Source organism: Rattus norvegicus, chromosome 9, assembly GCF_036323735.1.
Source record: "Rattus norvegicus strain BN/NHsdMcwi chromosome 9, GRCr8, whole genome shotgun sequence".
NCBI classification, from domain to species: domain Eukaryota; kingdom Metazoa; phylum Chordata; class Mammalia; order Rodentia; family Muridae; genus Rattus; species Rattus norvegicus.
The window spans coordinates 97,349,418-97,368,837 of record NC_086027.1 but is presented as its reverse complement, the minus strand read 5'-3'; the positions used below and the strand labels follow the sequence as shown (position 1 = coordinate 97,368,837).

Sequence of the window (19,420 nt, the reverse complement as noted above, 5' to 3'; positions counted from 1 at the left end):
TCCTCACGGCTTTGGATGATAAACTGCTATCATGCAAGTGTAAGCAGAATAAACTCTTTCCTCCCCAAGGTCATGGCGTTTCATCACAGCGATAGAAACTCCAACTAAGACACCCTCCCGTGTTTAAAGCATCTTAAGAATCAAAAATTCCAAGCAAAGCCAAGTCCCTAGAAACGAGTCAGAAATCTCAGAGGAATTGCTCAGTCTCAGGACAGAGGTTGTGATAGTGAGTGCTTTCTCCTTGGGACACCATGATAAGCTCTCTAGAGAGGTGGGGGTTGGGAAAGTCCAGTCCTAGGGTCCTAATGATTATTAGTATTATGAAAAAAATTAAGGCTATTATGTAAAGATCAAAAGGTGAACAGCAGACTGGGTAAAACCAGTTTCGACAGACACTAAGCGTTTGTGTGACTCTGGAGCTGCGGGTAATATTCTCTTTTCCCCAGTGTGGTTGCACAACTCTTCCGAGAAGACTGTGCTTTCATTTTCCCTCTCTGGAGGTTGCCTGTTCCCTGTGCTGATTATTCACAGCCTAAAAGTTTCTTAGTTTGATATAACCTCGTCAGTCTACTTGGGGTTTTGTGTTTTGTCTCTTAGACTTTGGGGGTGGGGCTGGAACAATACATTTGAGCAATTAAAATAATAATTCATAAATAAAGGAGGATGGACACGGCATTTAAAGTGTTTGGTCTGTTGATTTATTTCCATACAGACTTATTGTACTGTATCTCTAATGCCTTGCCCCTCCGTTGGTCAGTTGGTCACCTTCAATCCCCCAGACTGTTGAACTTCCGTTTTCAAAACAGCACTTTTGGGGCTGATGAGATGGTTCAGTGTGCAAGGAGCTCGCCTTCAAGTCTGATCATCTGAGTTGGATCCCTTGGCCCCACAGGGTGGAAGGAAAGAACAGACAGAAGTGAGGAACTCGGCGGTCATATAGGTCACCCAGAGATCACGGAACTAGAGTTTTCAGAGCCTCGTAGCTGAGACAGATGGTAATTGGGGAGTGGACAGAAGAGCAGGACTTTGGAGGTGACAGATGAAACAACAGAGCCCCCATCCTCTCCCCACCCCTCCCCCACACCCAGGCTTCTGCTTATGAGACACAAAGGACTGTGTGGAAACCCACAATCTCTTCCTGCGGCCAGTCTGTGTCCCTAGCCATAGCGACTGAGGAAATTATTCCTCCAGGGTGCGTGGTTAATTGAATTCCCGACCAGGCTGACTTCCAGGAACTAGGGCATGCAGAGCCAGGATTAGCAGCAGGGACACACACATAGGTTATGGAATCAGGCTGAATTAGTCAGGTGTGGTAGAAGGTCATTGCTTTCTAAGGCATCATTCAGGAGCAGCATCAGAGGCAGTGAGATTGACTGTGTGGTGCCCACATGACCATGCTGTCTGAACAGTGATAAGGAACATCTGACATGATCAAAACCAACCAACCAACCAACCAAACAAACAAACAAACAAACAACATTGCAAGTCACAGGAGACCCTGAGTGTACAAGAGTCCCAGCTGTGACTTGGGGTTTAGAACCATATGTTGTCAAAGAGGCAAGGTGTCTGTGCTGGTGAATCCTAGGGATGATGTGTGTCCCAGGGTGGACCTGCTCCTACATCATGCCTCACTGTCTTACAGAGGATTGTTGGCTGTTTTTTTTTCCATGTCAACCTGTCACCAGGCTGTCCTTATAATGGGTTAAACAATTCTTCTAGTCTGGAACTGTGGCTAACATATCCTTGCTGCCTTCAAGATGCCAGTAGGCACTGTATTTCACACCCCTGATGGTGATGGGCAAAGAATAGAATCATCATACGGGGAACATTTTTGTCAGATCAGCCACTAGGTGTCTCTATCCCAGGTCTGGTTCTGAATGGGTGAGAGAGCCTTCTTGGTCTGGTAACTGCTCTCTCTGACAGCCTCAGGTTTATAGGCTGGACAGAATTCCAGCCCCATCGCTGCCGTGAGAGATGGTTGTTTCTCCTTATCTGCTTTGATGCTTACATAGTCCGAGGTTTGACCAGTGGGTTGGTCTGGCCTTCAGATGCCCTGTGTCCTTTGACGTGTTCCCAGAGTTCCTCCTTGGCTCAGAACAGAAGCCTCTTCAGGCTTATATGAAATTTCCCAGCTTTAGTTCTGGAGACCGAACACTGCCTGGAGTCCTGTTCCTCAGAGCGAGTGGTGCTTAGAAAGGACTCCACGGCAGCCTTAGTCTCAGTCTTTCCCAGGAGACAAAGCAAAAGCAAGCATCTCTGTTATCTGCCATCTATCTGCCTGCATCTCTGTTATCTGCCATCTATCTGCCTGCATCGCTGGTATCTGCCATCTATCTATCTGCCTGCATCTGTGTTATCTGCCATCTATCTATCTGCCTGCCTGCATCGCTGGTATCTGTCATCTCTCTATCTGCCTGTCATCTTTCAAACCATCTGCTACCCATCATCCATCCCCTATCTACCACCCATCAATCTAAGCTCTCTGTCACATCTATCTACCTGTCACCTCTCTACCATCTGTTTTGGATCTAGCTATCATCTATCGATCTGTCATCTATTTCTAGCTCAGCCTATTATCTATGTGTCCCATCTATCCCTATCATCCATCTTCAGTCTATTTTGTCTGTCTGTTTGTCTACCATCTATCACTGTCGGTTAGCTTCTATCTACCACATCAATCATTTGTCAGTCTGTTGTTGATCTATTGTCTATCTTCTTTAACTCATCAGTATCATTTATCTATCTTCTACCATCCATGGTCCATCTTTATCCATTCATCCATCTATAATCTATCTATCCATCTATTATAATCTATTTTATCTACTATCTATCTATCTACCCATCTATCCTAGAAACCTTCAGGTGTTGGTGTTTTGTTTTTTTCTTTTCTTTTCTTTTCTTTTCTTTTCTTTCTTTCTTTCTTTTTTTTATATCCCAGTCTCAGCCAACTTGTTGTCTTGGTAAAATGCAGGAGAAGGCCTGTTTCTTCCTGGTTTTCACAATAGATGCCCCTATCATGTCTTTGATAGATTGATGTATAAGACATAAAAACTCAGGGTAGCTTCATTTATTTACATTAGAAACATATTTATCCATTTATTTAGAATTTGAGTTTCTTAAGACAGCAAAAATTTGCAATTTGGGAACTGGGGAGATGGCTCAGTGGTTAAGAGCACTTACTGTTCTTGCTGAGGTCCAGGAACTCAAATGTGGCTCACAACCACTGATAACTCCATCTCCAGGATTTTGGAGGGCACCTGTACACACATCATACACACACAGACACAAACACACACACACACACACACCACAGATACACACACACACCACACACACACACACACCACACAGATACACACACACACACACACACCACACAGATACACACACACACACACACACCACACAGATACACACTACACGGATACACACACACACACACCACATAGATACACACACACACATATACACACACTACATGGATACACACACACACATACCACACAGATACACACACACACACACCACACAGATACACACACACCACACAGATACACACACACCACACAGATACACACACACCACACAGATACACACACACCACACAGATACACACACACACACACACACACACACACACACACTTTTAAACAATTGCAGTTTGAAGCAGATAGGCTTTGCTTGTGTCTTGTATAATTTTGCAGTGAGCATGCGCTCCCTTCCTATTGCCTCATGGGAATCCTCACTTCTCTCCTGCCTGTCAACTTCAAGGTTTTTCTTCACCTGCTTTGCAGTCAACAGCTCGGTTCTGCAGTCTCACTGGTTTGCTCCTCCCAAAGCAGTAGATGTGCCTTCCCCAGTCCTGCTTCCAGGTACACGTTCAAGATTACAGGGCCCTTCTTTCAGTGTTCCAACTTTCCAACTTAACTGCCATTCTCATTGTGTGAATATTACTGTACACACACACACACACACACACACACACACACACACACACCTGGCTTTTGTTTTTTCACACCTACACAGACTGTGAAACAACCTTTTATTTAGGGAGAATTGCCCCTTAGGTCCCAGTGTCAAACTGTGCTTTTGTTATTTTTCTCTTGAATTGTTGTAGTCCCTCGCATGTGTACTAATCCCACAGATGAACAGAAGGATTGTGGACACATGTGCAATATAAGCCCTTCAAACCCGTGAGCACATAGACTTCTCTTTCTGTTGTCTCAAATATCTATTTATAAGATTGTGATATCTTGTGGGTGAATTTAGAAACAATTAAGGATCTTCCTTTGTGGTGCATCAAGTGCTTGATCATTCTGTCTGTTTCTCTCTCTCTCTCTCTCTCTCTCTCTCTCTCTCTCTCTCTCTCTCTCTCTCCCCTTTCTTTGCTAAGAAAACTTTTAAAGCCTGGGAAGTAAAATTGACTTCTCTAGTAACTCTATCAAGGTATAATTTATAAGAAAAGTTCACTTTCTAGCAGGGGGATTTTTGGTAAAGAACAGACACACTTTCATTTCCTCTCTTAAGAATGAATCCATATGGATCTGCCAATCACCTGGCCAGAAAAATGGCCCCCAGGAGTCTGTTCCCCAAACTTCAAAAAAAAATGTATAAGTCTTACCTGAGCATGGTCTCTCTGGCTTCTGACCGCTCTTACCCTGCGTGACTTATCTGAATTGATTGGAGGAGATAACAGGGACTGGGCAGCTGAGAGGAGGCTAGAGGAAGACTGGGGAGCAAGCCTGTTGCAAATTTTCTTCTTTCCCTTATTTCTATGGCTGGTTTTGTAGTTTGAATTTCCCATATGGACATTAGCATAAACAGTTCTGAAAAAAGATTAATGTTATCGGTATATGTGTGTGCACATGTATACACACACGTATGCTAGTGCATGCTTAGATACTAGTAGTAGACACTTGGTCCCTTGGAGCTGGAGTTATAGATGTTTGTGAGATCCCTGGCTTGTTGTGTGGGTGCCTCTGAACTCCAGTCTTAAGGACTGCACAGACAACTCTCTTAACCACTGAGCCACCTCTCTGGCTCCTGGTGTTAACCTTTGTAGCTTCATGAAATTACTTGTCGATATTTTATTGGAAGTTATCAGATTTACAAACTGGCTTGGATCGAACCATCCTATTTGATACTCATTGCCTGCTGCCTCAGACACCCCTGGACTGCTGTGTTGGACGGATCCTTTGGAAGGAGACATAAAGAGACAGATGCAGGGATGAGAGCGATGGACTAGCATCCAGGCCCATAGAAGTGACTGACATTGAGAGATGACTCTGTGGGGAAGGACATTGGTGACGTAATAAGCCTTGTCAGAAGATAAGGCCACCAACGAGTAAGAGAGTAACAGGTGGATGAATCAGAACCTGGGGCTTTGTGCATGGAGACAGATAGTGTGACGTCAGTGAAAAACCTCAGGAGACTAAGCAGACTTGACCCTGGAGTGAGAGGGAAGAGGAAGGACAACAGGGGAATTTGTGAATTTTATTATCATGCTTCTGGAAGTTTCAGGTTCATTTAAACCCCAACGCAGGCTGTTTTGTTTGACAGTGTATCTGTTAAAGACGAAGATCATTTCCCAGATGAATAATGGCTACAAATTGTCCCAAGAACGCCCCGTGCAGCTTTGATGATGGCACATCTGGATGGAGGTCTAAAGACACAAGGAAAACATTGACCTGATGTGGAGAAAAGGTGACGGGATGATTGACAGGGAGCTGGTGGCCACACCCAGAATAAAACGAATTCCATGCATCAGTATTCCAAAGAGGAGGGGGAGGGTGTGCCAGCCTGTATCAGCTGTCTTCTTCATTACAGCCTTGTCCATTCAGGACCGTGCAGGTGTCTTCTACCCTGACCGAAGAAGTCCTTCCGGGTACCCGAAGTCCATTGTATAAGCAGCATCCTTTATTTGCTAGGAGATAAGAAAAGTTAGTGGATCAAAAGCACAGTTGTGCACACACGTGCCTGGCTTGTCCTGCTTTGCCTGCTATTTTCCCGAAGGCAGTGGGTTATTTTGATGGCAAGTGGTTATGGCCTCAGAGCGGAGCCTTGAAGTCAAAGACTGTCAGTGCTCTCAGCAGCTGTAGCTGGCACTGTGGAAACTGGATGCTCTCAGCTGCGGTGGTGACAATCAAGGAGGCTCGGATGTCACCTGAATGACACTGCAGTTAGCCACCAGGGTCCACTAATGACCACCTTCTTTCACACAAGTGTCAGTCTTTTTACAATCTGCTCCAGGAAGAACTGAAGTGAATGGAGGGTAGATCAGTCCAACATGTCCATTTACACAGTCCTGAGATGCCCAGTAGATTTCACTTTAAGCTCAGCATCCTTCCTTGTGCACCAACCTCCCGGAGAGAGAAAAGGGCTTGGCTTTGGTGTGTGATGGGCGGAGCAATGCTGCCCCCAAATTCCCACCGGACCTTCAGAGCTTGTAACTACAAGATCTGACACAGCAAAAGGGACTTGGCAGATCTGATTGAACGAGGGCTTTAAACGGAGGGATTATCCTGGATTATCCAGGGAGCCCAGACTAATCACATGAATCTTTTAAAATGGAAAAGGCTATAAACGAGGCCAGGACAATGAGCACATTTCAACACCCCAGGGCTGAGATACAGAAGCTGTAAGCCAGGACTGTGAGAGAGAGAGAGAGAGAGAGAGAGAGAGAGAGAGAGAGAGAGAGAGAGAGAGAGACCTCTGGGTCCTTAAGACAGCCCCCATGACAGCCAGTAAAAGAAAAATTAAAGATTATAGTCTCACATGACATGCAACTGAGTCCTGCCCTCAGCCTGAATCTGCCAGGAAATTCCCCTGGAATCTCAGAGTAAGGCAGACCAGAGTAAGGCATTTTAGTTCAGTGTTGGATCTTCTAAGTGAGACAGTGTGTGGTCTTATAGACCTGTAGATGAAGCCCACGGTGCCTCATAAGGGATAAATTCAGTCTCCTACTGTACAGATAAGAAAAAAGCGGCGAGCAATGGGTCAAAGCTTATGGGTCGGCACAATTCCAACACTTCAGTGAAATGGTGCCTGCGGGTGCCCTAAGTCTCCATGGGGAGCTTCAGGTGAGCACCGCACAGAACAAAGCCAGGGGTTTTTGAAAATGGATGAAAACTGGGCATGATGGTGCATGTCTGTGATCCCTGAGATTGGGAGGTAGAGGCAGAAGGATCAGTTCAGGGTAATCTTTGGCCAGATCATGAGTTCAAGGTCAGCCTGAGCTACTTGAGTCTCTGCCTTAATGACTTAGTTTCATTTCTGGTTTTGTGATAGAAAATACCCCAATAAAAGGGTTTATTTGGGTTACAATTCTAGGGCAGAGTCCATCACTGCAGAGCAGACAGCAGGAACTTGAAGCAGCTAGTCATGTTACACCCACAGACAGGAGCAATGGTTAAAGCAGACTGCTGCTTCGCTTACCTTTGCCTGTTTATTCAGTTAGGGGTCATGAGATGGTGCAGAGAGTGGACCCTCACTCCCACCCCAGTGAGCCCTAATAAGAAAAACCCTCACAGGCAGGCCCATAGGCACCCTAGGCAACACAATTTCTTTTCATGACTTCTTTCCTAGATGACTTTAGATTGTGTCAAGCAACCATGACCCTAAACAATAACAAAGATATAAGTGGAAAACTTGTCTTAAACATAACATATAATGGGTTGGGGACAGGTCTGTCAGTTTGTCAAGTATCTGATATATAGCATGAAGGCCTGAGTTCGGATCACTAGTACCCACATACAAACAGGGTGTGGTGGTGCTTATCTGTAACCTTAGTACTGAGGGGCCAGCAAAAGTATGGGTGGATCTCCAGAACTAGCTGCCAATCTGCTCATCCAACCTTAGATTCAATGCTAGGCCCTGTCTCAAAAAGTAAGGTGGACAGTGTTTGGAGAGATGGTGTGGTGGTTAATATCACTTGCTGGAGGCTGGAGAGATGGCTCAGGGGTTAAAAGCACTGATTGCTCTTCCAGAGGTCCTGAGTTCAAATCTCAGCAACCACCTGGTGGTTCACAACTATATGTGATGAGTTCTGGTGCCCTTTTCTGGTATGCAGGCAGAACACTACATAATAAAAACATTAAAAAAAATCACTTGCTGTTCTTTCAGAGGACCCAGTTCTGATGCCCAAGGTGGCTTACGACTGCCTGTATTCACTATGGGGACTTTGACAGCATCATCTGGACCCTTTGACATTGGACATCGAGTCAGACATAGAGTCACAGGATTTGGGGTTTGCCCCACTGGGTTCTGGTCTTGCTTTTGGTCCAGTATGTCCTCACTCTGACCAGATTCCTCCCTTTTGGAATGGTAATGGTATCCTGTACCGCCTAGTGTTGGAAGCACTTAATTAACCTTTCAATTAATTATACAAGGGGTTGCAATGAAGAGCGTGCCACAGAAGAGACTGAACTTTGGATGTCTAAGCAGTGTCGAGACTGTGATGAGGACTTTTGAGTTTGAACTATTCCGTTCACTTTACATTATGCTATGGCTCCAGGCCTGTGGAGACCAGGGAGTAGGATGTGATGGTTTGATTGAGAATGGTTTTTACAGCTTCACATATGTGAATGCCTGGTCTTCAGTTGGTGGCACTGCTTGAAAGGATTAGGAGGTGTGGTCTTATTGGAGGTGCATCTCTGGGGTTGGGCTTTAAGGTTTGAAAAAGCCCGCACCATTCCCAGTTAGCTTTCTATTTCTGCCTCATACTATTGGCTCCACTGTAGTCTCTTAGCTACTGCTCCAGCGCCACACCTGCCTGCTGCCGTGCTCCCTGCCAGGATGGTCATGGCCTCTCATCCTCTGGAATTGTGTGTTCCATTAAATGCTTCCACCTATAAGCTTCCTTGATCACGGCGTTTTATCACGGCAGTAGACAAGTAATTAAGACAGCACCTTTGCCCAGAGAGGGGGTCATTCTTCTTAGTGCAATGTACATATTTCTCCGAAAAGTGTGGCTTTCCAAAGACATTTTATAGATTAAAACACTGGTTTTCACAAGTGTTCCTCATTAAAAGTGGCCTGCAGCTGAATCCCTAAAACTAACTTGCTTTCAACCACGGAACTATCATCTCAAAAACTGATTTCACTAAGCAGGTTTTGAAAGTCAGAAAAGGTTGAATTTGAACTCAACCTTTGGCTCTGAAAGAAGATGCATCTCTCTCTCTCTCTCTCTCTCTCTCTCTCTTTCTCATATATATATATATATATATATATATATATATATATATATATATATATATATATATATGAGATCAAGAGCAAGAGCTAACAGGCAAAGAGAGAGCAGTTTCCTCCTTCCACGTCCTTTATATAGGCTGTCAGCAGAAGGTGTGGCCAAGATTAGAGGTGTGTCTTCTCACCTCAAAAGATCTGAGTACAACAAACTAATAGAAGAAAAACTAGGGAAGCATCTGGAACACATGGGCACTGGAAAAAATTTCCTGAACAAAACACCAATGGCTTATGCTCTAAGATCAAGAATCGACAAATGGGATCTCATAAAACTGCAAAGCTTCTGTAAGGCAAAGGACACTGTGGTTAGGACAAATCGGCAACCAACAGATTGGGAAAAGATCTTTACCAATCCTACAACAGATAGAGGCCTTATATCCAAAATATACAAAGAACTCAAGAAGTTAGACCGCAGGGAGACAAATAACCCTATTAAAAAATGGGGTTCAGAGCTAAACAAACAATTCACAGCTGAGGAATGCCGAATGGCTGAGAAACACCTAAAGAAATGTTCAACATCTTTAGTCATAAGGGAAATGCAAATCAAAACAACCCTGAGATTTCACCTCACACCAGTGAGAATGGCTAAGATCAAAAACTCAGGTGACAGCAGATGCTGGCGAGGATACGGAGAAAGAGGAACACTCCTTCATTGTTGGTGGGATTGCAGACTGGTACAACCATTCTGGAAATCAGTCTGGAGGTTCCTCAGAAAATTGGACATTGAACTGCCTGAGGATCCAGCTATACCTCTCTTGGGCATATACCCAATAGATGCCCCAACATATAAAAAAGACACGTGCTCCACTATGTTCATCGCAGCCTTATTTATAATAGCCAGAAGCTGGAAAGAACCCAGATGCCTTTCAACAGAGGAATGGATACAGAAAATGTGGTACATCTACACAATGGAATATTACTCAGCTATCAAAAACAATGGCTTTATGAAATTCGTAGGCAAATGGTTGGAACTGGAAAATATCATCCTGAGTGAGCTAACCCAATCACAGAAAGACATACATGGTATGCACTCACTGATAAGTGGCTATTAGCCCAAATGCTTGAATTACCCTAGATGCCTAGAACAAATGAAACTCAAGACGGATGATCAAAATGTGAATGCTTCACTCCTTCTCTAAAAGGGGAACAAGAATACCCTTGGCAGGGAAGAGAGAAGCAAAGATTAAAACAGAGACTGAAGGAACTCCCATTCAGAGCCTGCCCCACATGTGGCCCATACATATACAGTCACCCAATTAGACAACATGGATGAAGCAAAGAAGTGCAGACCGACAGGAGCCGGATGTAGATCGCTCCTGAGAGACACAGCCAGAATACAGCAAACACAGAGGCGAATGCCAGCAGCAAACCACTGAACTGAGAATAGGACCCCCGTTGAAGGAATCAGAGAAAGAACTGAAAGAGCTTGAAGGGGCTCGAGACCCCATATGAACAACAATGCCAAGCAACCAGAGCTTCCAGGGACTAAGCCACTACCTAAATACTATACATGGACTGACCCTGACTCTGACCTCATAGGTAGCAATGAATATCCTAGTAAGAGCACCAGTGGAAGGGGAAGCCCTGGGTCCTGCTAAGACTGAACCCCCAGTGGACTAGACTGTTGGGGGGAGGGCGGCAATGGGGGGAGGGTTGGGAGGGGAACACCCATAAGGAAGGGGAGGGGGGAAGGGGATGTTTGCCCGAAAATCAAAGAATTATTATTAAGTATTAAATAAATTAAAAAACAAACAAAGAAAAAAAAAAGATCTGAGTACAAGGTAACTCTTCCTATTTCAGATGATCTAATTAAGAAAAAAAGTCCTCAGAGGTGTGCCTAACCGTGTGTGTTTTAGTTAATTCCAGATGTAGTCTGGTTGACAACCAAGAACAGCCATCAATATCTCGGCTGGTTAGGGTTTGTCTGTTGTTTTTGCTTTTGTTTTAACTTGGCACAAACTGCTGTTATCTAGAAGAGGAACCTTAGTTGAGAAAATGCCTCCATCAGATTGACATGCGGGCAAGTCTGGTAAGACATTTCTCTTGACTAATATTTATGTGGCAGTGCCCAGCCTAGTTGTGGGTGGTGCCACCCCTGGACTGGTAATTCTAGGTTGTATAAGACATCAGACTCAGCAAGCCATGAGGACCAAGCCAGTAAGCAGTGTTCCTCCATGGCCTCTGCATCAGTTCCTGCCTCCAGGTTCCTGTCTTAAGTTCCTGCTCTGACTTTGTTTCAGGGTGGAATCTAATCTGTAAACTGAAATAAACCCTTTTCTTCCCAAGTTGCTTTTGGTTGTGGCATTTATCACAATAGAAAGCAAACCAGGACAACGGTCAAGGTCATGTCGATGACTAGTTAGAGCTGAGTATTGACATGTGACATTTCTTAGTATGGTCTTTTCACAAATGGCCATGTTCTCATCAGTAAAGAGTTAAGCAAATGTCTTAGTTGGGGTTACTACTGCTGTGATGAAACACCATGACCAAAGCAACCTGAGAAGGAATGAGTTTATTTTGCTCACACTTCCACATCATTGTTCATTGTTAAAGGAAGTCAGAGCAGGAACCTGGAGGCAGGAGCTGATGCAGAGGCCATGGAGGGGTGCTTCTTACTGGCTTGCTCTCCATGGCTTGTTCAGCCTGCTTTCTTATAGAACCCACGGCCACCAGTCCATGGTTAGTACAACCCACAGTGAGTGGTCTGGCCATCCCTCATCAATCACTAATTAAGGAAATGCCCTTCCAGATATGCCTACAAGTCAATCTCAGGGAAGCATTTTCTCAACTGAGGCTCCCTCCTCTCAGATGACTCTAGTTTGTTTCAAGTTGACATAAAAATAGCCAGGACAGTGAATGACCCAAAATCTTTTCCATATACAAAGAAAGGCCTAAACATAACCTGTGGCCATTTCCCATGCTTCGCCTGAATGTCCTTGCACACCCCACGCAGGCTGCCTGTCTCACTGTCATTGTGGAATGGGCCAGAAGGACTTGGCTATTTGTGTACAAGAAGGTTGTGCAAGAAAGTGGAAGAAACTCCCCACAAAACTGGGGTGAGCACTTCATAATGACTTTCTTAGTATGTTCTTGGTTCAGGGTCAGAAACCACCAATTTGGGAAAAGTCTTGTCTCTAGTTCACAGCAACTTCCTAGTGTGACACTTTGGGACCCCATAACACATAGAGACAGACAGGGGTTTCCATCTAATGAGGCTGTTTTGCAGAGCGTCTCCAAGGTAGGTTGAACACAGACTAGCCTGGGTGTGGCTGGTTCAGGAAATCCTAGGAGGTCAGCTTCTAGGCTTTCCCATGAATGGATCTCCTGCCTTCCTCTCTCCCGCCTTCCCTCCATTCTATGCCCCCTCCCTTTTCTATTCTGATTAGTTATGCAGGTTTGCCTGGAGAGAGAGCTCATTTCTGATCTTCCCCCTTCTCTCCCTCCCCCTCCTTCCCCCTTCCCTCTCCTCCTCCTTCTTTCCCTCTTCCCCCCTTCCTCTTCCTCCTACTCCTTCATTGTGTTGCTCTTCTAGAATTTTAGAACCAATTTGTTGATGGCCACTAGATAATCTGCACTTTCCCCCCTGCCTTTCATATTCATTGTGAGTTCTTGTCTGAGTTGCTTTTTAATCCTGATTATAGTATGATTCTATGACCCAGCCCTTCAAAATGGGGAAGAGGCCTCCCATCCCCCTTCTCTGATAAACACATCAATATGAATTAGATGAAGTCCAGCCTACTTTTCCCCCCTGTAGCCCATGCATTTCATATTGTATCTAAGTGATTTTATCTGAACTTGGGTCCCAGTCTGCTATGTTAGCCTTGCAGGCTTCTATAAGTCTAGGCTTTGTACATGGGTCTGCCATCCATTTTGAATTAAGTTTTACACATGACATGAGATGTGGATCAATATTCAATGTTTTGAACATACACAGAGCCAACCAGAGGATTCCAGCTTTATCAGTGGCAAGACGATTTCCTCCATTGAATTGCCTTCGCACGTTGTTTTTGAAATCAGATGCTCACGTGGACTCGAGATCTGATTCTGAACACTACTTCCTTCAATGAGTCTATTTTCGGAGCCTTATGCTAACACTAGAATGTGTCAACTCCTGTGGGCTTGGACCTCTAGAGATCAGGAGCTTACTTCTGTAGCTTTATTCTTTTCCGATGTCATTTCCAATATTGCAGATCCTTTTCTTTGGACTTAAATTAGACTTGAGAGTCAGCCTGAATTTTTTTAAAACCATGAACTCTTCTGGGATATGACATGGAACTCTGACAATTTGGTGGAAGAATTGGGGGAAGTTGCTGCCTGGCAGTACCAAGCCTTCAAACTCATAAACAAATCCCAAGCCCCATGCATTTATTTAGGTTCCTTTGTTTCCTTTGAACCACGCACAGTTTCTGTATACAGCTCTCGAATGCCTTTCAACTAATTTATCCCCTATTTATTTCATACATTTAATGTGACAGCAAGTGGCATATTAAATGTTCAGAATTCTTCATGCAAGCATGCTCTTGTGTCACTGTAAAGACAATTCTAATCCTCCTTTTCCAAACAGGGTGATTCTAATATCTCTTCCTTTATTCTTTCTACCCACACCTCTCTCCAACAAATCCTTACATGCCCTTTATAGTAGAATTCTAATCTTGCGCCTCTACCTCCCAAGTCCTGGGATTACAGGTATGAGTCACTACCCTTAGCAGCCAATCGAAGGCTTCATGCACACTAGGTTGGTACTACCAATTGAGTCACATCCCCGGGGTTGGGGATTTAGCTCAGGGGTAGAGCGCTTGCCTAGCAAGCGCAAGGCCCTGGGTTCAGTCCCCAGCTCCAGAAAAAAAAGAAAAAGAAAAAAAGGAAAAAGGAAAAAAAAGAGTCATATCCCCAGCAATTGATTGATTGATTGATTGATTGATTGATTGATTGATTGAACTGGCTAGGACCTCCAGAAGTGGAAAAGTTATAAGAATTCTTATCTTCCCAGACCTTATCTTTGGTCTTAGGGAGAACATATTCAGTCTTTTAGCATTCATCATGGCATGGGCTGTGTGGGTTTTCATTGACTAGGTGACTGAGTAAGTTTTCTTCTAATACTGGCTTGTTTCCTTCTATATATGAATTCCATTTGCTGGACTGTTAAGACTTTACATTTGTGTTCAGGGAAGTTATTCTAGATAGTTTGTGCCTAGTCTGTTTAATGAATTTTGGGTTCTTGCATAGAGTGAGTTCAAAAGTAGTCTCTCTTTTCCAATTTCTTGGGAAGGTTTGTTTAGAACTAGAACGTCTCCCTGAAGTACTTGTTATAGTTCACCAGTTAAGCCATTAGACCTACAACTTTCCTTTGAGGGGAGACTTTACAGCATACATTCAATGTCTTGGACCAATATTGGTCTTTTTATTTTATTTCTTCTTGTGCGAATCTGGTAGTCTGTCTTTCCAAGACACTGCTCATTTAAATTGTCAAGACTATTGGCACAGTTACTCTTTTGACAGCTGTAGGTTCTGTAGGAGTGTCTCCTTGTCTGCTGACACTGGTAGATTAAGATTTCTCAGTCCTTTTATTTATTTTCCCTCCCTCTGTAGTGAGGTGGGAGGTCCATCAAGCTTTCCATCCCATTGCTCAGATGAGAAATAAGCAGTTACAAGACACTCTACCCCATTAACTATTTAATGAACAATCTGGGAGGATGGGGATGTATCCATTTTGATTTGTATTCCCTCCAGCTTAGAGGGAAGAAGGCTTTCCAAAAGAAATGCCTAGATCCCAGAATTTGTGAAGACAAGATTCAGGCCCACATAGATAGAAAGATGTAGTTCTTGTTCTGGTGTCCATTTACTCATTCATCCAGTCCTTCATACAACTATTCATTCATTCATTCATTCATTCATTCATATATGCACTCAATACATTTTTAAGGATGCATTTATCTCTGTATGCCTGTGTCTTTGTGTTTGAGGATTACACACATGGGTATGTAGGTACTTGCATTTGCGTTCATGTGTGGAATCTGGAACAAATACACATCAGCTGTCTTCCTCTCTCATTCATCTATTCCTTTGAGACAGAGTAAACCCATGGCTCATATTTTCTTGGTTGTCTGGGAGCCACCAAGACCAAGTGATCCTCCTGGGCTGGCCTCCCTCAGATATGGTTACAGGAATGCAGGGACACATGGCATGTTATATGGGTACTGGGATCTGCACTCCATCCTTATGATTATTCATCAAGTGCTCTTGGCCACTGAGCCATCTCTCCAGCCCCTACTTAATGCATTTTGACTGATGCCGTAGGACATGTGCTTGTGGTGGATCCCATCAAGGTGAGCAGTGGTGTTGAGCCCAGAGGTTTGAGATAATCTACCTGTGAACTCAGTACCACAGCCTCTGCACTACACAGAGAATTACTCAGGACCAGGGCCAGACTGCCAGGGGCATCTTTTCCCCTCTTCTCATTATCTTTATGAATTAATTCAGTCTGAGAAAGAGATTTTCCTCCAATTTTGTGTGTGTCATGTGTTTCATATTTAGTGTGTTTTCTGTATTCCTTTATTTATTTATTCTTTTTTTTTTTTTTTGGAGCTGGGGACCGAACCCAGGGCCTTGCGCTTCCTAGGCAAGTGCTCTACCACTGAGCTAAATCCCTAACCCTCTGTATTCCTTTAAAAGGTAACAACGTTTGTCCATGGAAGCAGAATGAATGACCCGCAGACTGTGACAGAGAAAGAGCCAGTGTAATTTGGACTGTGAGGCTTTCTTCAAGCTACTAGAACCTAGGACTAAAAAAAGCCTCTCTTGTTCTTTAGCACAGAACACTCCAGTGCTAACCATTGCCACTCACTGGACCTCATGGTGGCCCCTGGGGAAACATCAGACAGAGCAGGTGGCCACTCAGCAGGTGCGTACAGGTGCAGGACCAGAGTTGGAGTCCCCTGGGAGAACCACCGCCTGCACCTGCTGAAGCTGCACATGCAGATGTTTGAAAAGAACCATGTGGAGCTGAGGATGTTGGTGGGTTCCAGACAGCATTTTAAAAGTAGAAAATAGAACGATTTTTAAATAGATCAGATGGAGAAATTAGAATCTGAGAAGCAGGCTCCTGTAGGCCACTGCTTACAAGTAGAGGAGATACTGCATTATTGGGAAAATGATATTTTTTTTAAAAAATTCTCAAAGTTTTGTGTCCATTGAAAGCCAGCTTTAAAAAAGTTGGAGAACTGGAAAAAGTAGAGTAAAAACTTTAAAGAAATATATGTCGGACTTTCAGGGGCTAGAGAAATGGCACGGTGATTAAGAGCACTAGTTGCTCTTGCAGAGGACCAAGGTTCAAGTCTCAATACCCACAGATCTGTAACTCCAGTTTCAGGGGAATCCAGTGCCATCTTCTGGCCTCTGTGGGTACTGCACACGTGGTGCACATACACACACGGAATCAAAGGCACACACAAGGTTCTTCTAAAAGATCTTCAAAGCAGAATTTTGGTTGATGATGTGTTAGAGGAATTTTTAAAAAGCCAGAAACTATCTTGTTCCTTAGTTTATAAAGTCTGAAGAGGGCTGGGTGTAAATAACATTGTGGGTGTCAATCTGCTAAGTGACAATATGTTAATTACAATGGATTTATATTTGTCCAAGAGAAATGAAAAAAAAAAAAAAACCACAACCAAACAAACTGAAACACAGAAGTTACCTTTAAATAGTAGGTGAGAAATGGAAAGTTGGAAAACAACTGGGCGATGGCCCTGTAACCCTTCAGTGACTTCAGCAGAGGCAGCAGCATGGGTATCAAGCCTTTCTTGGTACAGGAAATTAGAATAATGCCACTGCTTTCCTCTTTAGGCTCAGAATGTAAACACAAGATCCCTGCCAAAACAAGGGACAGCCGATTCCCACAGCTCTGCAGGCTGCTGGGTGGTTGCTAGGGTAGAGCTCTTGGGGGAGGGTTTGTGTTCTAATGCCTTAGTGGTCATAGCCAGAGAAACCCCTGGGTGTGCTCCAGATTAAGTCTGCAGGTCCACAGCTGGTGAGGAAGGGAGTAGAGAGGGAAGAGCATGTTTCATGTAGGCTGGAGAAGGGCCCATGTTCTCCACAACACTCTCTGAACTCTGTGGTTTGGGAGGTTAAGACATTCAGGGGTGCATGGTTAGACTGGTGTGGCCAGTATCTAAAGCCACAATAGAGAATGGACCTTGTCCATTGTGGGCTAGCTTATGTCCCCCCACTATTCAGTTTTTAGATGCCTTCAGTACCCTAGCGTCTGACTAAACGAGGAGACCCGGTCTTAACAAAGGTGCCTAGGCTAAAATGTGGCTATCAGGTTTGAACCCTCATGTAATTTGACTGGTATTCCTATTATTAAAAAAAGTGGGAATTTGGAGGCTGGGAAGAAAACTCGGAGGCGAACAGTGCCCACTCTGCAAGTATGAGGCCCGGAGTTCAAATTCCCAACATGAAGGTAAGAAAAAGAGAGAAACCAGGCAGGGCTGCATGAGCCTATAACCCTAGCACCATGAGGAGGAGACGGGGATCCCTAGGGCTCACTGGGCAGCCAGTCTGGCTGAAGGTGTGAACGTCCAGTTTCCTGAGAGACTGTCTTGAAGCAATGTGGAGAAAGCAATAAGACAGACATCAGATTTTCTGCTCTTGCCTTTCTTTGCACGAGTCACCACACACTGCACAACATGCACAAATAGCTCTCCTAGTCCAACACACACAGGAAATAGGAATCTGGATACTCAGAAAGATATCCAATATACACACATGGAAGACAGACCACAAGAATTCAGCAGGAAGGGCGCTACCTAAAATCCAGGGAGATTCAGGAGGAATCACATTTGACAATACCTTGACCTTGGACTTCCTGTATGAAAATAAATTTTTATCATTTAAGCTGCTAGGGTCTGACATTTTGTTACCGCATCAATGTTTGCCAGTGATTCGTTGCTGTGATATAACACCTGATTTAAATCACTTAAAGGAGGAAGAAGTTATTTTGACTTAACAGTTTCCATCCATGGTTGGCTCCCTCCATTACTTTGGTCCAAGGCAAGGCAGAGCCTCACAGCAGGGAGGTGTGACAGAACAGAGATAATTACCATAGGGCAGCCAGGAAGCCAAGAGAACTCACAAGCTTTTCAGGACAAGGCCTACCTTTCCAGGGTATGCTCTGTGATCAATAACCTCCAATGAGGGCCTAGTTCTATTTTCCACCATGTCTTAATAATGTTAAGAATCCATTGTGGGATTCAGCCATTCATTAGCAAAGAACTCAAAGACCATCGCTGGCAACCAAGCCTTAAACACAGAAACTGTCTCCAAACGCTCTGCTTCCGGTGTCAGAAAAACAAACGCTCTGCTTCCGGTGTCGGAAAAACAAACGCTCTGCTTCCTGTGTCGGAGAAACAACCCGTACAGCAGGTTTGGGGCTTCGTGGTGCCATGAAGCTCTCAGGTGATCGGCAGAGCCTGGGGTTGGAGGATGGCTGAGCTTGTGAGGGCGTTGTCTCACTCCACCCCACACTAGGCTGCACTAACCAGGAAAGAAGGCAGTAAGCAATCTAAGTCAGGTTATGCTGTGCTCTTGCGGTTCGGGACGTAGTCATGTGTGCTGGGGAATATTTTTAACATACTAGGTTGGCTGAAACAAGTCATTTTGGGTGAGACCAATCCACCTTGATTAACACACTCATGTCGTCATCTTGATGAGGTTTGGACACAGAAATAGTGAGGAGGAAGAGACCCCATGGTTTGATTGCGAGAGAAAAAGAGGGAGGGACCAAAGAAACTTCCAGAAGGGCAGTACTCGGATACTGTGACTGGGAGCTGGGTAGACCTAGAGACTCATTAGGCATTCGCCCCTGTGAGTTCTTGGTAGCCACATGTCTACCTCTGAGCTCCTTAGAATGATTGACAAGTGGGCCAGCCTGGAAGGATGCCAGCAGGCGCCTTTGTGCTTTGCTGGAAACACCCAGGACCACAGAGCTAGGAGAGACTGCGGGATAGCCCTGCGCAATGCAGGTAGGGAGGACCAAGCCTGCGAAGAAGAGCCAGTAGGCCAACAGACCGAACTGCCAGTGTTCAGGTGAGTCTCTGTAGGATGACGTCGTTATGTAGTAAGGCGGGTCCAGGATAAGGCAAAGCCTATCATTGGATGAGAAGGAAGGGTAGGCGGG

At 44.5% G+C, this 19,420-nt stretch overlaps 1 long non-coding RNA gene across 1 annotated transcript; it reads right to left on the bottom strand.

The window, feature by feature from the left end:
* Positions 1–675: 675 nt before the first annotated feature.
* Positions 676–18,644, bottom strand: LOC102554475 (uncharacterized). The gene is made up of 3 exons (XR_357196.5): positions 18,400–18,644; positions 4,622–4,826; positions 676–879 (listed from the first exon to the last, which is right to left on the bottom strand). It is a non-coding gene; the product is annotated as an uncharacterized LOC102554475 (long non-coding RNA).
* Between the last annotated feature and the right edge of the window lie 776 nt (positions 18,645–19,420).